This window comes from Notamacropus eugenii, chromosome 2 (assembly GCF_028372415.1).
Source record: "Notamacropus eugenii isolate mMacEug1 chromosome 2, mMacEug1.pri_v2, whole genome shotgun sequence".
In the NCBI taxonomy this organism is placed as follows: domain Eukaryota; kingdom Metazoa; phylum Chordata; class Mammalia; order Diprotodontia; family Macropodidae; genus Notamacropus; species Notamacropus eugenii.
Genome location: NC_092873.1, coordinates 532352885 through 532372843, shown reverse-complemented (window position 1 = coordinate 532372843; position 19959 = coordinate 532352885). Strand labels below are relative to the sequence as shown.

The following is a 19959-nucleotide window of genomic DNA, read 5'->3' as shown; positions in this document are numbered from 1 at the left end:
CAATTCTTTGCCTCCACAAAAAGAAATGCTATAAATATTTTGTACATGTGGGTCCTTTTTCCATTTTTATTATCTCTTTGGAATACAGACTTAGAAGTGGTATTGCTGAGTCAAAAAGCATACTCATTTTTATAGCCCTTTGTGCATACTACCAAATTCCTCTCCAGAATGGTTGGATCAGTTCACAACTCCACCAACAAAGCATTGGTGTTCCAATTTTCCCACATATTCTCCAGCATTTATCATTTCCCTGTTTTGTCATGTTAGTCAATCTGATAGATGTCATGTGGTACCTCAGAGTTGTTTTGATTTGTATATCTCTAATAAATAATGATTTAGAGCAATTTTTCATATGACAATAGATAGCTTTAATTTCTTCCTCAGAAAACTGCCTGTTCATATCTTTTAACCATTTATCAATTGGGGGATGATTTGTATTCTGATAAATTTACTCAGTTCTCTATATATTTTAGAAATGAAACCTTTATCAGAGATACTGGTTGTAAAAATTCTTTCCCAGTTTTCTACTTCCCTTCTAATCTTGGTTTCATTGGCTTTGTGCAAAACCTTTTCAATTTAATGTAATCAAAATTATCCATTTTGTATTTCATAATACTCTCTATCTCTTGCTTGATCATAAATTTTTCTATTCTCCATAAATCTGACAGGTAAACTGTTCCTTGCTCTCCCAGGTTGCTTGTAGTAATAGTCTTTATATCAAAATTGTGTACTATTCCCATTTTATGGGTGAGAAAACTGAGGTAATCAAGCTAAATGACTTGTCCACGGTCACACAGCTAGTGAGTATCTGAGGCCAGATTTGAACCCAGGTCTTTGTGACTCTATTTCTCCTGGAAATCATGCTATTACCAGCTACCCAGGCAAATAGCACATTGATTAAATACCCAGTCTCTGCCAAAACACAAGAATACAACCCTGTTCAGTCAACCCAATCCAACATGATCGAATCTCAGAATTATAGGATCCTAGTATTTGAAGTCAGCTTAGAAGTTAAATAGACCACTTGTTATCTGAATAAGAATCACTTCCATAAGTTATAAATCACTCATCCAGGCATCCTTTGAAGATTATAGTATCCTAATATTTAAGCTGGAAGGGTTATTAGAGGTCCCCAAGTCCAAGCCCCTCATTTAACATACAAGGAACATGAGCAGCGGAATGGGGAATTGACTACTCTTGAGTCACACAGCTAGCTGGTAAATGTCTGAATGGAGGTTTGGATCTGGGTCTTCTTGACTTCAAATCCAATACTCAATCTCCCATAGCAACAGTGTTTTACCAAATTCATCTCTCTAACCCTCATGGAGGAAGAAGTGATAAGCTCAAGAGATATCTCATCCTATTTTGTGTAACTGTAATAACAAAGTGCTTTGCTGTGGTTGTTTTCCCCTTGGGCCAATCTTCAATTTGCCTACTGTACTTTCTACACATCTGCCCTTTGTTCATTCCACTGAGGCCAAGAAGATCAAACATAACCCTTCTTTCATATAATACTTCTCCAAATACTTTAAGATATCTAGTGTCTCCCCTCCAAGTCTTTCCTTTTCATTTTATGCTGTGACAAAAGTGAGATTTGAACACACATTCTCAGCCTGAGGAGTCTGTGCTTATTTCTCATCTCAGAAGCATCATCTTCTCTGAATTCTGTTTACCAATAATCTATTGTATTGCCAATGTTTTGAAAATAGATGCTTTCTCTGGTTGCTAATATCCTAAAGCAACCCATAGCCTCTTTTTTTTCTTTTTATTCAAATCACTAATTATTCATTTTGGAGCAGCATGGCATTGAATTTTCACCATTACTAACTTATCTTTCCTAACATAGTATCTTTGGAACTTGATTACATGCCATATGAGAAACTTGGAATATTTAGCCTGGGGGAGAAGAGACTCCAGGGCACCTAACAGCTTTCTTCATATATTTAAAAGGCTGTCAAATGAAAAAAAAAAGAAGAGAATTTTTCTGTTTGGTCCCAGAGTGTCGCACCAGGAGCAATAGGTGTGTGTTGCAAAGCCTGAAGCCTAATTGAACCGTGATTTCATCAAAGAATTTCCAAATGATTAGAGCTTTTCAGAAGTGGAGGAAGCTTCCTAAGCAGTTGATGCATCCTTCCTTACTGGAGGCCTTCAAAAAAAAAGCCTCATTTAGACCAACTGACAGATAGACTGTCTTGGGCAGGGGTGGGGAACCTGCAGGTTTGAGGCCACATTTGGCCTTCTAGGTCCTTGGGTGTGGCCTTTTGACTGAGTCCAAGTTTTGCTGAACAAATCCTTTTATTGAGAGGATTTGTTCTATGAAGTGTGGATTCAGTCAAAGGGACTCACTTGAGGACCTAGAGAGCCCCATGTGGCCTTGAGGCTGCAGATTCCCCACCCCTGGTCTTGGGGATTTGTTTTGGAGTATAGGCTGAATTTGTTGACCTATGAGGTCCCTTCCATTAAAAAGAAACAGTTTTTATAATTACATCTTCTAAGAAAAATGTGTGTCCTTTTGTCTCCCTTTACTGTGGTTATTGTCAATCTCAAAATTGAAATCCAAAATATAGAAAAATTTTAATGTTTTAATTAAAAAATTGAAAAGCAATATTTTTGTCTCTTCAAGACTGGTAATAAACAAATATGTAATGCTTTCTCTAGATCCCTATTTTCACCCAGAACCAAAACTAACTGAAATCTGCAATCACTAAAATATGCTTTAATATTAATTCCATGTACTTTCCTAACATGGATCTTTTTAGAAGGGGGAGAGTTGGAAATCAGTTGACTGATCTCCCCGTCCATGAAATCTCCCTAGCCTCTAGCAAATATCTAACAGGAGAAATAATTCATTGGATTTTTACTAAAAGTTTTACATGTCTAGTTTCATATTTGCTCTTGTCAAGGTCTGAATATTTGTCACTAGGTCAATCGCTCCTTTATATGATAAAAAAGCTGATGTATTTCACTCCCTACAAAAGAGGAAGCGATCTTAAGGAGGATGGCCTCCCTCCTCCACTCCACTCTAATTGTCTGTGCATTATAAGCTCATATTACCACAGAATCATTCACATTCTCTCCTTCCCTTCTGTTCAGAAGGATGGAAACCCCAGTGACCCTTCAAATCAGATAAGATTTTTATATAATTGAAACAACTAATACTGCATTTTAAATGGCCATCTTGAAAGCTACTTGGTAAGAAACTAGAAAGTGTAGAAATTTTCACAACAACAAACAGATGAACCACAGGGGAAAAAAAATCTAGGTTTCACTTGGGTAATGTTCACTGCCAATTCAGATATGTTTGTGAAGCGATGTTAATATGCAACCCACAAAAGAAAGAAAGTTCCAGGTAAGGTGACATTGTGTGGAGTATTGTGACAGAAACAGCAGAACAGAGAACATAAATTGAGGGAAATTGGCTTCCTTGGTGATGTTTGAAGGTATATGCCAGGAAGGCTTAATAATGCAGGTAGGAGGGGCACCTCTCTAAAATGGTACTTCCTTAAGGGATCTAGATAATGAGCAGTTAAAGTTAATTGGCACTTACTTCCCTGCCTGAAAACATGAATTTCATGTTATTTCGTGTATTTTAGGTAGAACAAGGTATTGCAAGATTAAAGAGTATGTGAGATTTACTGAGACTCTGCCTTGTCCAATTTAACCATCTCAAGTCAGAAGGGACCCTAACAACCACACCCCCCACCCACTCAAATAGGATTCACCACAGAATGTCAGCACTGGAGTTGTCCAACCCACACCAGAACAAGAGCTTCCTCTCTGACATTACTGACAATTGGTCTTCCAGTTGTTGTTTAAAGACCTCTAGGGAAGGAGAACCTTTTCCCCTTTGGGATAGCTCCAGTAGTTAGGAAGTTTACCTACTATTAGGTAGCAGAACAGAAAGAACACAACACTTGGAGTCAGAAATAAAGACCTGAGTTCAAATCCAATCTCAGGCACTTACTTGCTGTGTGACCCTGGGCAAGTCTTTTAACCTATGTTTATCTCAATTTGCTCATTTGTAAAATGTGTGTAACTATAACACCTACTTCTAGGGGGTTATTGTGTATCTTACACGTAGTCAACATTATAGCAATGCTTTCTATGATGACGATGATGCCTCAGTTTGACTCTCTAGCTTCCAGCCAAAGCTTTTGGTCCTGTCTTCTGGAACTGAACCAAATCTCTCTTCCAAATATCAGTTTTTCAAAGATTTGATGACAGATCTCATGTCTCAACCTCCTCAAGTCTTCTCTTCTTTGGACTAATCATTCTCCATGATTTTAATCAATGATTACATATTTCAGAGTTGAATGCCTTAATCAACCTAATTGCCAGCCTCTGAATTCTCTCAAATTTTCCAATGCCTTCCCTGAAATGTGATGCCTAGAACTGAACTTGCCGTTGCAGAGGTGGTATGACAGGGAAAGATTACAGTGCTAATATACCATCGTCAGTACTGGACACTGGCCTGCAGCTTTTGGGGTGGCCTTAGCATGCTGCTGACTCACATTGAGTTTGGAGACCCCTGAATCCCTCATCTCTGCTTCAGAAAAGCGTGTCTTACTCCAGTCTTTGTTGGCACTGATAGTCCACATTTCCAAGATGATTACGACTTAAAAGGATAATCTTGGGAATGTGCCTCATCTCTAGGAGCATTAACTTCACATTTGTCATGCTGCATCTCAGCAGCTCAGTAAGCCATAGATAGATGCTGAGTCTTTATGCATTCATAACAATGTGAGTATCACTTATGGACATTGGCCAAGATATGGTTCTAACTCTCCCTTAATTTGGAGAGGTATACTAGAGAGAAGAAATAGAACACACCAATGCTAATCAAAAGAAAGGTATAATCAACATATATTCATACACTTATTTTCAGATTATCCTGAGTTTCCAAAACCATAAGGCAGACTTCAACACAGTTTAAGAATCATTTTCATAAAATGCTTTGTGCAAAATACTGTGCTTGGGTGGGACATAGATGGTGGTGGCATATGACTCATACCCTTTAAAATTTCCATAGGTTGATGACTGCAATCCATCCACACCTTCTCATCTTATCTAATATTTGTATACAACCTTCCCCACATCTCCCGCAAGGAATGCACCCATCATGCCCGGTCCATTTCTCTAGATGTCTGGACATTTTATGGCTAGCAGGAGCACATGTTGACTGACAATTCAGTTTTGCCTTTTCCTTGCTAAGAGTTCTGACCATCAGTTTTTGCAGTCATACACTTACCCAATGATATTCACCAATCGATAAGCATCTATTCAGCACCCAGTATAGCCCAGTCTCTCTGCAAGGTTTTGTTGTTTGTTTGTTTGTTTTTAAAGTAAACCTTCATAGAACTTGTTTCTCCTAGGGAAGCAATGTGTACCTATACACATCAATACCAACTTTTATTTCTCCTCCTCTCCCACTCTAATATTGTTAGTACAGGGAGCTATACCAGTGAGGAATCAACACTGTTTCCGGAACTTATAGTAGCCTGGGGCACTGAAAGATTTCATGACTTGCTCAGTTGCCTATTATATGGGCAGTATCTGTCAGAAACATAATTTGAATCCAGAGGTTTCTAAAGGCAATGGAAGCCCTCATATTGTTCATAAAGTATCAACAATTAACTATGTAAACAAATATATACTTAAAGGTATTAGAAAATATGAATCACAGAGGCCGAGATTCTGAAACTCAAGGACTTCTACAATGAAATAGCACAATCTATCATTGAATAATATTCTCAGAGCAAATTTAGATTTGATATAAGAAAAATCTTTCCAAAAGTAGAGTTATTCCAAAAGTAGAGTTATTCCAAAAGAAATGGCAAGCCTGAAGACAATCTGAGTTCTCTGACTTTAAGGGTCTTAAAAACAAAAGAGTCCATTGGACTAAATGATAGAGGGGCTTCTTTTGTGGATAAGTTAAGACAGATGCCCTCTAAGGTCCCTTCCAACTATAAAATGATCCAAGTTTGAGACCCTCTACCAAGTCCTCCATAAATGATCATAGAGCCTATCACTGAAACATTTCTGTGAAGGAAAATTTCCTACCTTCCATGGAAATCCATTTCACAGTTAGATAGCTAAAATCATTAGCAACATTTTCCCTATATATGGTCAATAGCTATCCCTTGGTAATTTCCATCCATTGCTCCTACTTCTACCTAGTCAAGTACAGATTTCTTTTTAATTGGAAAAAGTAAACAAAAACGTAATTCTATTTGGACATAATAATTTTTCAAGTACTTGAAGAAAGCTCTTAAATTTGTCATAGATACTTTTTCCCTCTTCATGTTAAACCTTCTTGATTTCTTGGGATAATTTGGAGCTGTCTCAAGACCTTTCAGCGTCCTAGCTGTCCTCTATCCAGATGTTCATTGGATTATTAATATTTCCATGTCATTTTCTCCATTAGACTGGGAGCTTCTTGAGGACAGGAATGATGTTTTTGCCTTTCTTTATTTCCGTAGTCATTAGCACCACGACTGGAATATCAACTATTTAATCAATACTCATTGATTGACTTGCTTTCAAATATCTCTTATGATTAACTAGAATTGCAGATGTGGCCAGATCATGATAGAGTACAGTGGAGTAGTACTCTCTTGAGTCTTAGAAACTGTTACTGTATTAATATAGTCTAATAATATGTTAGCTTTTGGGGTTCCCAAAAATACTGTGAACTCATGTTGGGCTTTCATTTTTACTAAAACTCCCCAATCCTTATCATATCAGCTATTGTCTTACCATCATCTTTTCTTTTTCCTGCAATTTTATAGTTGATACCTAGTTCCCCAGCCTAGGAATTCTCATCTATCCTTGTAATTTTATGTCTTATTAAAATCAGTATCATTATAGCCTTTTGAGTTCCTTTGGAATCCTCTGTCATCATAAGCGCATCATCCATATCTCCCTATTTTGTATCATCCATAAATTTGCATAAAGTATGGCAGGGATTCCCTCATCTGAGACACTGATAAAAATGGTAGACAGAAGTGGGATAATAACAGATACTATTTCATGACAACCTCATTCATGACTTATCTGTGTAAAACTGGTCTTTGAACCAGTTCCACACCCATCCAACCATCTCATTTTCTATGACAGAGAAAAAAGGGAGGGGAAAACATTTATTAAGCACCTACTATATACCTGGTACTGTGATGAGCATTTTACAAATGCTATCTTATATGCTGGTGTTTATCTACATTATCTTCTCACTCACTATTTAATCTACCTATTGCAATTTTACCCATTCTTCAAATCTCCCCTTCTTCCTGAACAGAATGCTGTTTGTAGTTTATCGTTTGTACAGTATTGAGCCCTGTTCACAGCCCTCCTGTACCTCTTCACTGATTCTCATTTTTAACTCTTGATGTTCAGAGATAACAAAGGCACAAACAAAGCATCTCCTGTCCTCAATGAACCTACCTCCAAGGTGAGATATCCCTCGAGGAGAAAGAATGGGAAGAAAGGGAGAAATGTGGGAGATCGGAATGGGAAATTGATTACACCGCCTTGTATCTTAGGCCTCTGGGTTACTTTCCAATAGCTCCTGGGCTTCTCCATGGGTTGTCACATTGGGATCTATTTAGTCCCAAATCATAAATAAACAAGTTATGGGATTATGGATGTGATACGGTGGAAAGATTGCTGGCTCTAAACTCAAAGGACGTAGGATCACATCTGTCTCTAAAATTTGTTACCTACATGACCTGGGCAAATCATTTAGTCATTAAGCCTCACTTTCCATATCTATAAAATGAGGCTGTTGAATTAGAAAGTCTCTGATACCCCCTTCTAGCACTTAATCTCTAATCCTTTGATCTAGGGTACAAAGGGACTTCTGAAGTCATCGGGTCCCAAACTCTCTTGTTACAAATGTGGAAATTAAGGCCCAAAAGTATGAAATGATTTGGCCAAGATCATGCAGATTGTAAGTAGCAGAGGTGGAAATTTGAACCGAACAATTGCATGGCCAAGACAAGGTTCATCTCCATGTGCCATACTACCCCCCTCCTCCAAACAGCATACATTTTGTATTAAAGAATCACTGTTCCTTGTAAGATATAACCTTATGTAATATTAGCAAGTAGGACAGACTAAAGTGGATATAATCAACTTCAGAGAAAAGAAAAATAAAGTCGAGGAGTCAGCAGGTTTATTCAAAGCACACCTTGTATTGTGGAGAGACATGATAATTGCAATCCTTGAAAAGAGAAAGTGGGGGAATGATAATGCACTGCAGGTGCCAGCATGGCCCTGGCATCATGCACGTCTATTCAGAGGATGAGAAGGCAGCCTGATGTAGCACAGTGAGAATGCCAGGCTTTAAAGGTCAGGCCGAGTTACCTGCACTAAGTAAAACCTATACATGCTGCCTGCATGGGCCAAGAGAAAGGACTAAATGGGCAACAAAGAGAGAACTCACTGTCCAGCACTAGTGTGTCATGGAATCCTCACCACAGAACGCTAATCACAAGGAATGTGCTGGTCTTTTTGTCAACAGCTGTGACTTAAAAAAAAAAAAAAAAGGTTTCATTCTCTTTCCATTATTGTATTTGTCCCTTCTATCTAAAGAATTTTTGAATTCATGAAAAGATAAATGTCTGCCTTGCATTTTCAGAGGGTTTTCCCCTGAATTCTATGACTTTCTCTTGTCCTTTACTTCTCTATATAACTATAAAATTTATATACCTAAATAGTCTTATTTTAAGGGTTCAGATGCAGCAATATCCAGGCATTCCGCCAATATTAGAAATCGACCACCAGAGGAAAGGTGATTTCCTGGTCTCAAGCCCAAAGGAGTTGGAATGTGGAGACTAAATAGCAACCAAGATGAGAATTTATAAGTCTTGAACGATCCGATAACCAGTTGAGTGGAAGGACAAGATTTAACTGGCATTTTGGAATGTAGTTTTATTGAGAATAAAGCACTGCCCAGGGTTGAAAAATCAAAGACTTGATGTATTCTGGTTACATTTCTATTTTTGTCCTGATAGCTTATTGTAGCTGGAAAACCAGGTTTATGGGTAAGGTTTATCACGTTAAATCTGTGTGATTAGTTTCAGATTGCTTCTCACCCAGATGATATAAAACATTTTAGCAGAAAGCTAAGTCAGTGGGTTTACATCCAGGCATGAACCTTGCTTTCTTCACTTCTCCATTCCTGCAGACAATGCCATCATATTTATGAAGAGTACTTGGCTTGACGTTTGCATTAGGATCTCATATTCCCCCATGTTCTTACCCCTCAAGAAAGTCAGTTTTTGCTCCTGTGGCATGTCTAAAGAATGACCTAGTATTTCATTCATGTAAATATTTCTTTTACCAAATCAACTTGGAAACCCTTGCTTAATGAAAAGTCTTTATAAGTTACTCTGACTGAAAAATCCATCACTCTGTCTCCAACCTGAAATCAAACTCTCTGAACACAGCTCGATAAGTTCCCTTAGGAGAGACATGGTGTCTACCACTGGATTCACACTTGAAGATTTTTTAGCTTTTGGTTATGCCAGAACCCAGGACCTGGGTCATCACCATGCCAAAGCAAAGCTTCACTGGAGATTTTTATTCAGCAGTATTCACAACACAAAATACCATAATATAGTTCAATAAAAAATTATTAGATAATTAAGATTTGAAAGGTATTGAGAAAGGCATTCTCTATGTCCAGATGATGAGAACAATTGAGTCCGTGGCCACAAGGAGCTTACATTCTATTTGGGTGATGGATTCAAAATGCCTGCAGATAGATAAATGTTAAGGAATATGAGGAATGAGCCAAGTTTTCCTGACTCTAAGGTCAGAGATCTACACACTAAGTCACATTGCCTTGGGTTTTGTAGGAGGAGTCCTATTGAGGTCTAGGCTGGACTAAACGGTCTCTTCCACCTCTAAAATCCTATAGGAAAAGACTCTGAGGTATATGCCCATCTTCCAGGTGAAGGATCAACCTATTAAGGAGGACTCTAACAAGAATTTTGCCAACAATAACTAAGAGAGAGAGGTCCCCCTGTGACTACGCAACATGGGAGACACTGGCACAGGACCACTCAGCATGGCATGCCAGCATAAGAAAAGGTGCTGTGCTCTTTGAGCAAAGCAGAATTGAGACAGCACAAAGTAAATGCAGGATGCACAAATTTGGGACATCCACCCCAAATATTCAAACTTACCATCTGTGCCCAACCTGTGGTAGAGCATTCTGAGCTCAAGTTGGTCTGATCAGCCGCAGTCAGACACAATGAAATTTCACTTTACAATCATGATGTCATTTTGGTCCTCTTCAAAGACAAAGGACAATAACCATAGGAAAAGATGACTGGAGAGATGTTCTCCAGGATTTGACTGAAAGGCAATCAATTTTCCTGATATAGATGGGAGTTCTATGCCTTAGAGAACTTATCTCATGGCACAGTGCTGGTCTGAAATCATGCCAAAGGTGCCAAAGTTTAGTATGAGCTGAAGTTGGTAAAGAAAAGGGACAACAACCAAACAACTTTGCATTTGCGGTTGGTTTATGTGTTTTGGTGTATTAGAGAAAAGACCAATCACAGAAGGAACTGAACCCCCGCTCATGAGGGATTCCATGAGATTGGGCACATACCAGCACTGTGCCAAGCATTGTTTTACTTAACAAATCCTAACAAAGGAAGAAAAGATGAATTTTGTCTTCATGATTAGCTTGGTAGATTGGAGAACTCCCTTCATCAGGTATACAACCCTGTCTCTCGGGCTGTTCTTGCGTTTGAGATAAATATGGGCCAGATGATAAAAAAATTAAATAGGTTTGGAAGTGACTGCGTCATTGGTGTAGTGCTCATTAATGGTATAACAACAACTGAGATCTGAGATCTGAGCATGGCCTCTGTTATTTGTTGCCTTTTTTTCCGTCTTAGAAGAAGGAATAGCTAGTAGGCTCCTCTGTTTTGCAGATGATGCAAAATTGGGAGGGAGAGTTACAATATTAGGTGACAGTGTATGAATCCAAAAAACGGTGTTGAAAGAAAGAATATTGGGCTGACTCTAATAAGACAAAGCTTAAAAATGATTAATATAGTTATATGTGAATTCCAAAAATAAACTTTACAGAACAAGATGGACAATACCCCGAGAATCACAAAGAATATCTGGGAATTTTGTGAACTAAAAATTCAATGTGAGGTAATTAAACAAATTAGGATTTGTTCCCCATCAAAACCAATATCACCTTCAACTCCACCATTAACTTCTACTGTATCCCAGTCTGATTGTATCTGGAGTTTGGGGTTCCATTCTGGAAGCTACATTTTAGGAAGAGAACTGATAAGTAAGGGAAATTGCCCCAATTTCAGGTTATATGGTAATCAATTAGAAAGGATCTGGGAATATTTTACTTCAAGAACAGAAGGCATGGGAAATATGACATTTTTTCCAAGAATTTAAGTGGTTGTCATCTTGTAAGAGAAATAGACCATCAGAAACTCAGGAGAAGCAGAACAGGCATAACTGAGATGTTTTCACCTCTCCTAAGGAATGCTTTCTCTGAGGTGGCTTTCTCCCTTCTTTACCCCTAGACATTCCATTCTCTAAGGTCTTGAACTGGTTAGCCATTTCACATAAGATCCATAGCAGGGTGAACAAGTCCCTCAGCCAAACCAGACAGACTATCTGCCCTATCTAAAATGCCTTCTAAGTGATCTCCAGGCTTCTTAATACATAATTCACCCTTTTATTGACTGATTCAATTTTCATGTGAGTTCTCCCCTGTCAAAAGTAAGCTTTGTCAATTAATTTACTGGAATGGAGTAATTCTCCAGCCTGGCCTCCCCTCACTCCAATCAACACCAGTATTCTTACACTCTGCATGCTTCTCTGCCCTCTGTAGAGGATCCAGCTATTCCTCACACAAGGCTCCATCTTTTCTCCTTGCCTTTATAGTCTCGGTCCTTCCACGGATGGAATTCTAGCTTTCCTCACCACCCCTTCTTAGAATTTCTAGTCCGAAGCCCACCTTCTGTAGGAGTTCTTCCCTGGAAGAGCAGACACAAAGTGGGGGGTTGTCTCCTCCTCTGAGATGTGTTATTTTGTATGGATGGCATGTGCCTGTTGTTTACCTGTCGTATCCCCTGTTGCCATGTGAGGTCTTTGAGGGCAGGGCTCTTTCACTTTCACGCTGCTGAGTGCTGTGATTTGAATGTTTTTAGGCTGATGCATTTACTTGAAAGAAACTAAAAGCAGCAGGTGAAAAGAGCAAATAAATAAATAAACAAATAAAATGGCTGAATCAATAAAGGGATAAATAAAAGAATGAATGGTTAGATAGCTAAATAAAAAGTCAGTTTAGTGTTAATGTCAGGAAAAAATATTTAACTATTAGAATTGCCACAAGTGGAATGAGCTGCCTTGATAAAAGTCACTAAAGTCTTCAAAGACTAGCTGGATAATAAAGTCTTCATGAAGTGCCTACCAAGCACCAGGCACTGTGTGCTAAGTGAATGACCACTTGCACGCCATGTCATAGAGCAGGATCTCGGTTTCAGTGCAAAATGAACGAGCTAATAGCCTTGGGTCCCTTTCAGGTCTGAGATGTAATTCTGTTGTGTGCTATTTGCCTGTTACAGCTCTGGCTACACAGACTCATTATGGTAAAATATCATGAGCCTCTGTAGTAGCACTGATCAAGCTGAGGAGAAAAAAATGGAAGGTACCTAGAGACTTGGTATTGAACTATAAATTACATATTTAAAAGAAAATGTGCTTGTCTTTGTTTTCACGACCCTAGAAGTATTAAATACAAAGGAAGGGAAATAGCCAATATGAATGTATTCCATGACTTCAAATACTTGAGCTTTTCTCTGGATGGGGGTTCCCTCCACTGATGCAGATTGCCATATTCTATGTAGTTACTTCCAGGTTTCCAAGAGTCCTTGTCCTTGAAGAAATTCATCATTTCTTAACAAAGCCTTGAATGATGAACCAACTAGCTAGCTAATCAACTTTTGAGATGATCAATGTACACTATGATGCCAAAAACATATTCTTTGCAAGATCCAATAGTCTTGCAATCACTGGCCTGCCCTTTAGGAACCTAAGGTCATCTCTTTGGTGACTTAGGGTCGTGATTCATTAGAGGAAGACTTTAGTTTCAGTGAAAAATAGTTTTTATTTGACAGTGTCTTTAATAGTAAAAAGCAGTCCCCATTTTTAAGCAACAAAATGTTTGCAAGGTATCCATTGTAATTTAGAAAGCCAGAGTTCATTAGTGTCAAATATGAAAATGCTGATAGAAATTATTGTTTAGAATAGTTTCAGTTTTGCCTTTTTGTACCACTAAGCTTAACACAGCAACTGGCATTTAGTAGGAGCTTAATAAATTCTTGTTGACATGGAACTGACATACTATGAAAGGCTAATCACATCTTAGGAAAACACAATTCCAAAAGAATTGAGCATGGTTTGATGGTCACCTAAATACTTTATCCTTCAGTCTACTTGGAAACTTTTGGCTATGCACGGCCACTGCCAGATATTATTTAAGCCACGCTGATTATAGTCAGGAGACTATGTCACGTCACTGAAGACTGGCCTTGATCTGCTTCAAGATTAGGGCTAAGCACAATGTATGCCATGTGGTAAGCAATGGAGTACATGCTTGTTGACCGACCATTGACTGATTCTAGTCCTGCCTTGGAAATGATATGGTTGTCAGATCTTGGTTGCAAAGGAAATCTGGACTGGAATCATTGGAGGCAGTTTCCTATTGAAGTCCCTGTTCCAATGAAATCATAGGTCCATCACCTTTCCCTGTCCCTTAAACGCATTGGCTCGTTGGAACCTCAAGGCAGCCCTGGGAGGCAGGTACTGCAGAATGATTAGACCCATTTTATAGAGCCGAGTTCTGAGGATAATCAAGGTTTAATGATGTGACCAGGGTCACACAGTAATGAAGGAGGTACTTCTAAATTCTGTTCCATTACTCGTCCCCATACGTCTGTGGGAGAATTCCCCATGAGGAGTTTGCAAGCAGGACTACATTTTTCATCTCCATGTACCACTCCAGGGTATCTTTGGCCATAAACTGGCAATGGAGTTTTCTCAGGGTCTACAATCCCATAGCAACATCTGTCTAAGGTAATAGGACCCCTGCCCCTGGCCAATTCTAGGAAACCTTGGAACCGTAGAAAGTCAGCATTCAGTAAACCTCTCAAGTCCAGCTTAGCTATTCAGTCTTTTAATATACTTTTTCCTCTAAGCATTACATAATACAGCCACCTTGTCAGGAACTTTCTTCTACATAAACACCACTCCTTCTCCTGTCTCCAGAACTTTGCTCTGGCTGGCCTCAGCCTAGAATATGTTCTTTAATCATCATTGTATTGTTGAATATATGGTTACTGTGAAGATTCATTCAAGCACCACCTTCCAACCTTTCCTAATCCACCAAGCTGCCTCAGCCAGATATACCTTTTACACATTTTTGTATATGTATATATGTATATCTATATACATATATGTATATATGTACACATATAAATATATACATATACACACATAGATACACATATACATGCACGCATACACATGCATATATACATATGTACCTTTATATACATATATACATGCACATACATATAAATATATACATATATACACATATATAAGCTAGGGTTCTGCCCCTCCAAAATTGATGTACTTCAAAATAATCAGATACCTTATTTGAATGAATCAATTAAATTAAAAACTTAGGTATATTTTTAAAGATTATAGTGCTTTGAAACCTGTATAACAACAGATGGTACCATCCAAGTAACATTTTTTGTTTAGCTGAAAGAGTTAGAATTCTTGGCCTTTGTATAAAAATAGTTTTCAGTTAAGTTATGTGTCAGACAAGTGACAGACCAGTCTTATAGTGGAGGACTCTTATTTGTGAGTTATGTTAGAGTCAAGTCTATGAGAAGGACTTTTTTTTGTTCTGTATCCCAACAGAAAAATATTAGCTACAGACTCAAGAAAGGACTTCTAGTCCATGAAACACCAGCAGCTGTGAATGAGCTGTGTAAATGCATGTTGTCATTCATGTACTTTATGTGAGCCTCACCAGCATCATACTCATTAAGCCCATTTTCCATTGGACCTGAGTTTAAGGGAGAATGTATATCAGGCTTTTCAGAGAAGTGTTTTTATATCGATTGATCTTACTATATTATGTAAGTAATGTATTTGTTAAAAACCAGTTGAGGCTACTGACTGGTTGTCAAAGGAGAATACATCAATGGGGGCTTGTGAGCAACAGTATCAGAAACTTATCGCCTAAGTATTACCCCCCAGGAGTCCAGAAAAAAATAGCCATCTTCCCTCCGAGGACATGTTCCAAATGGGTTTGGGCAATTGGTGCCAGAAGGACTCCTTCATAGGCATAATTATGTACATGTCCTTCATTAAACCCTAAACTTATTGAGAGGCAGGACTACATCTCTTCTGTGACTGACACAAACTGATATACATTTGGTACATTTGTGCTTGAATGACTGATCTAGTCCCACCAAGATTGACCCAAGAATCCCTCGTACAACATTGCAGTTTCAATGGGAGTGTGGGGGGGGGCGGTGGCTGAGAGATAATTAAGGGACTTTTATTTGAAAGGACACTGCATGAGCTGAGACTGGTCATTGGGTGCTGTGTGCACACACTCTCCTGACGATTGGCTGGTTTGTGGTCTGGGTCTAACCAAAGCTCATCTGGGAACTTTTTCAATGTCATGAAGAAACCTGAAACTAAGTATTTCATTCAAATCTGAAGTTGCTTCTTTTTCTTTCTTTCTTTCTTTCTTTCTTTCTTTCTTTCTTTCTTTCTTTCTTTCTTTCTTTCTTTCTTTCTTTCTTTCTCTTTTTCTTTCCTTTCTTTCCTTTCTTTCCTTTCTTTCTTTTTAGAATAGAAATGCATCGCTTCATTTACAACAAGCACTCAGGGTGCATTGGAAAGGAACTAATAGATTCAATTCAATTCAATCAGCATTTCATTAAGCACATAGTATGTACAAACAGAACATTGTGCTGGAGAGATGGAAAGATTTCCTAAGACATTCCCTCTGTTTGCAAGCAGCTTACAGTCTAGTAATCTGACAATGCAAATCCTTTACAAGCTGAATCTATTTTCCCAATCTCCTTTCTCTTTATTCTCCTCCCCATACTCTACAAGCCAGTTAAACTGCCTTAAGCAATTCACAATTACTCAAACATAATATTCCCACCTCTGAATCTTTGCTCTGGCTGTTGCCCACTCCTGGAATACCATGTTGCTTACATCCACTTCTTCATTCCCTTGCTTCAACTCAAAGCCTACCTTCTTCAGGAAGACTTTTTTCCCTCTCCCACTCCGATCATGGCTTCCCCTTCCAGATTTCCTTCCATCTACTCCGTTTTCCTCTATGCACCTAGTTTTCATGTTTCTTTCTTGTTAGAATGTGAGTTTATTGAGATCAGGGATTTCTTTGTATTTGTTACTCACTTCCAACATCTAGTACAGGGCTTACTCTATACCAGGTACTACATAAATGTTGGTTGTTTTGAATTGAATAGACAGATCTCAGTCAATACTCTCATATTCAATATTTCATGGGCTTATTACCGTGGCAGCTCCCTCCAACACAAGGGGTCCAAACCTTTCTATTTCTGTTTCCTTTGTTTATTTATCATCTACATCATCCATACTAACACTGAGTTTAAGTCAAGACTTGGTCCTCAGCCCTTTCATTACACATTCTCACTTGACAATCTCATTGGTTCCAATGAGTTCAATGAGTTCAAAGTTCATCCTTATGCCCGTGATTCCTAGACCTATGTATCTCTCCCTAATATCTCTTCTGAGTTACAGTCATATCATACCATTCAAGGAGATGGAGAGTGAACTGAAGGTCAGGGCCAGAACTGATGCAGAACTAGGCCAGCTGGACCCCCACTGCAGCCTCCTATACTTGCCCTAGGAACAGTATTTGCTTTCTTAACTCCGCCTCCTTCCCATAGGTAACATGTCAATTCTGGTGTTATGTGGAACAGCAGAGGCCAGAGTGAGCAAGGAGATTTTCAATAAGGCTACACAAGAGGAGTTCTGAAGGCTCAGAAAGGACTGCCAGGAGTGGCAGGCACTGCTGGGAGCAGCTAGCCCAGCACACATGGAGTGCCTTGCTAGAGCCCCCACACCCCCGGACCTCAGTCACTACAGCACTGCTATAGTCAGGAAAACTGACTTCCTGCTGGCTGCTGCCTATCCCTGGGGCTTTGTGTAATCTCCTGCACCTCACCTCAAAGGAAGTCTCATTTTACAGCCTACAGTCCATCAGGAGAAGGAAGCTCAGCCATCCTTCACTTCTCCTTGGACAGCACAAACCAGAAGTTCTTGGGATCCACCAGTAGCAGCACTGTTACTGTTATATTACTGATCACAAAGTTCTCTTTTTCTGAGACCCCAGTAGAAATACTGCAAGAAGAGAACTGGAGCTGGAGCTAGAGCTGGAGACAATCCCAAATGCCCCAAGTTAGTTCCTAGCTGTATGACTTTGGGCATGATGTTTGATTTCTATGGGACTGAGTTCCTTCCTCCATAAAAGGAGTGGGCTGGATAAGGTTATCAGTAAAGTATTTTACCAGTGCTGAATGTTGTGTTCCCTCTCAGCCCACATTTCTCCTCTGCATCCCATAGAACGTTTTCAGAGTAAACTCTTTGAAGGAAAAGTTTTATATGCACGTATGTATATGTATTTGTATATGTGTGTGTGTGTGTGTGTGTGTGTGTGTATATACACACATATGTTTACATAACCACTTGTTATACACATAAGGCACTGAGTTATACCGTTCCCTGAAAGGAATATTAAACAGCTCCTTTGTTCCATGGAAAGCTTCCCCACTGACAAAATATTATTTGCATTTGATGGCTATAAAATTCTTAATGTATGTTAATAAGAATAGATGTTGAGGGCTCTGAGCATCAACCCAAGGGAAAACCGTGTGAAGGGGGATAAAAGCAAATACCTTGGTTTTCTTGAGGCAAGACCCGCTGGGCATGAATTTGTGAAAGACATTTTCACATTAAGAGGTTAACTGGCATCTTGAAGCCAATACTTAAAAGGAAGAAGGCATTTTAGAGCAGGAGCACTTATACAATACTGTGAGTACACACTCTTGCCAAGCTGAAATGGATAACAGGTCTACAACGTATCAGTATAAAAATTCATGCGATGGTGACAAAACACAGGACTTGTTATGAGAATACAATTCCAGAAAGATCAACACTTTCTCATCAAAAAGGAGGATCAATAGATGATTTCAGAGCATATGAAAAAGTTGAAAAATTCAGAAAAGAAAATCTTTTGGAATGCACAAACCTTACTTCCCCAAACCATAGGAAAAAACCTGACAAAATATATATACCTCTAGATGTGTTGAATGTAATTGAAAGTGGTTTATCTTTAAACAGAGCCTATGGAATAGCTGAGTCAAAAACAGAATTAAACGACCCTCCATGGGCGAAATCTAATATAACAAAAAGATTCTGGAGATTCCAGAAAAGCCTACATTTATTGATCATGGGCAGATAGGTGGTGCAGTGGATAGAGCACCAGTGCAGGAGTCAGGAGGACCTGGGTTCAAATCTCACCTCAGACACTTGTCACTCACTAGCTGTGTGACCTTGGGCAAGTCACTTAACCCTAATTGCCTCATCCTGGGTCATCTCCAGTCATCCTGATGAATATCCGGTCACTGGATTCAGATGGCTCTGGAGGAGAAGTGAGGCTGGTGACCTGCACAGCCCTCCCTCACTCAAAACAAAGTCAAGTGCAAGTGATGTCATTTTTCCTCTGATGGCGTGGTCTTCTTCGGCAACAAAGGACGAACACAGACACACGCACATTTATTGATCAGTTCATATGTAGCAAAATTGTGACTGCTGTAACTTGTCCCTGCATGTTGCAAAAGCGTATCATGCACTGGGGTTTTAAGAAGACATGACTACTCAGCTTTAATTACATGCTGGAAGCTAAATTATCATGCTACAAATGCAAACCCCAGAATATCCTTGAGAATTCAGAAAACAAAACAGAATGTAGTCCTGTTATGAAGCCATAGCACCATTACAGACAGAATTACTGCCCATGACTGCTCAGACATAAGAGTAATCCATATAAAAGTGAAAAACAATGGTTTGAATAGCTGTCACATTATGGAATTTATCATTTCCAAATTACATAGTATGAAAAGCTTTCAAAATAGGGGGTTCTATTGGAAGAAATGGCCACCATGAGGAAAGAGGACAAGCAGCCAGACATCACTGTAATCCTGCCTGAACCAAAACTTTTCTGAAAGATTCATTAGGGCATCTGCAGGAGATATCCTTAAATTCTAATATTCTTACAAATTACAAAATGAAATTATTTTATTCATCTGCGCAATAAAAAATAGTCAGGACTAATTATTAACTTGTTTCCATGTGAACCCCATCAAAAAAATAAGAATGAGTTGAATGATTATGATGATGGTGAAGATAGGGGAGCATTATTTCTTAGAACCTGAACTTCATCAAATAAATGATAAGTTGAATAAGAATAATCGTAATGACTGATATATAAACAGTGCCTTAAGGTTTCCAGGGGCTTTATAGATATCTCCTTCAAACATCACAAGTAACTCTGAAAAGGTATATGCTATTATAAATTTACCCATTTTATAGATTAGGAAACTAAGCCTCAGAAAAATTAATTGCTTTGATTAGGGTCACACAGTATTAACTGCCTGATGGAATATTTCAACCTCTGTTCACCATCATTTGTTGCTTTCCTCTTTCATTCCTGAGTTTGTAATAAAACGTGAACTATGAGATCACCATTTTCAAGGCTAAATCCCTCTTCCAACCCAGGTGTCCCGCATTCCCAGATTTGGTTTGATCTGAAGCTTTTCCATATAATGTACA

At 38.8% G+C, this 19959-nt stretch overlaps 1 protein-coding gene across 1 annotated transcript in view; it reads left to right on the top strand.

The window, feature by feature from the left end:
* NEGR1 (neuronal growth regulator 1) overlaps nucleotides 1-19959 on the top strand; it is a 1077808-nt gene that overhangs the window by 650810 nt on the left and 407039 nt on the right. The window lies entirely within an intron of this gene.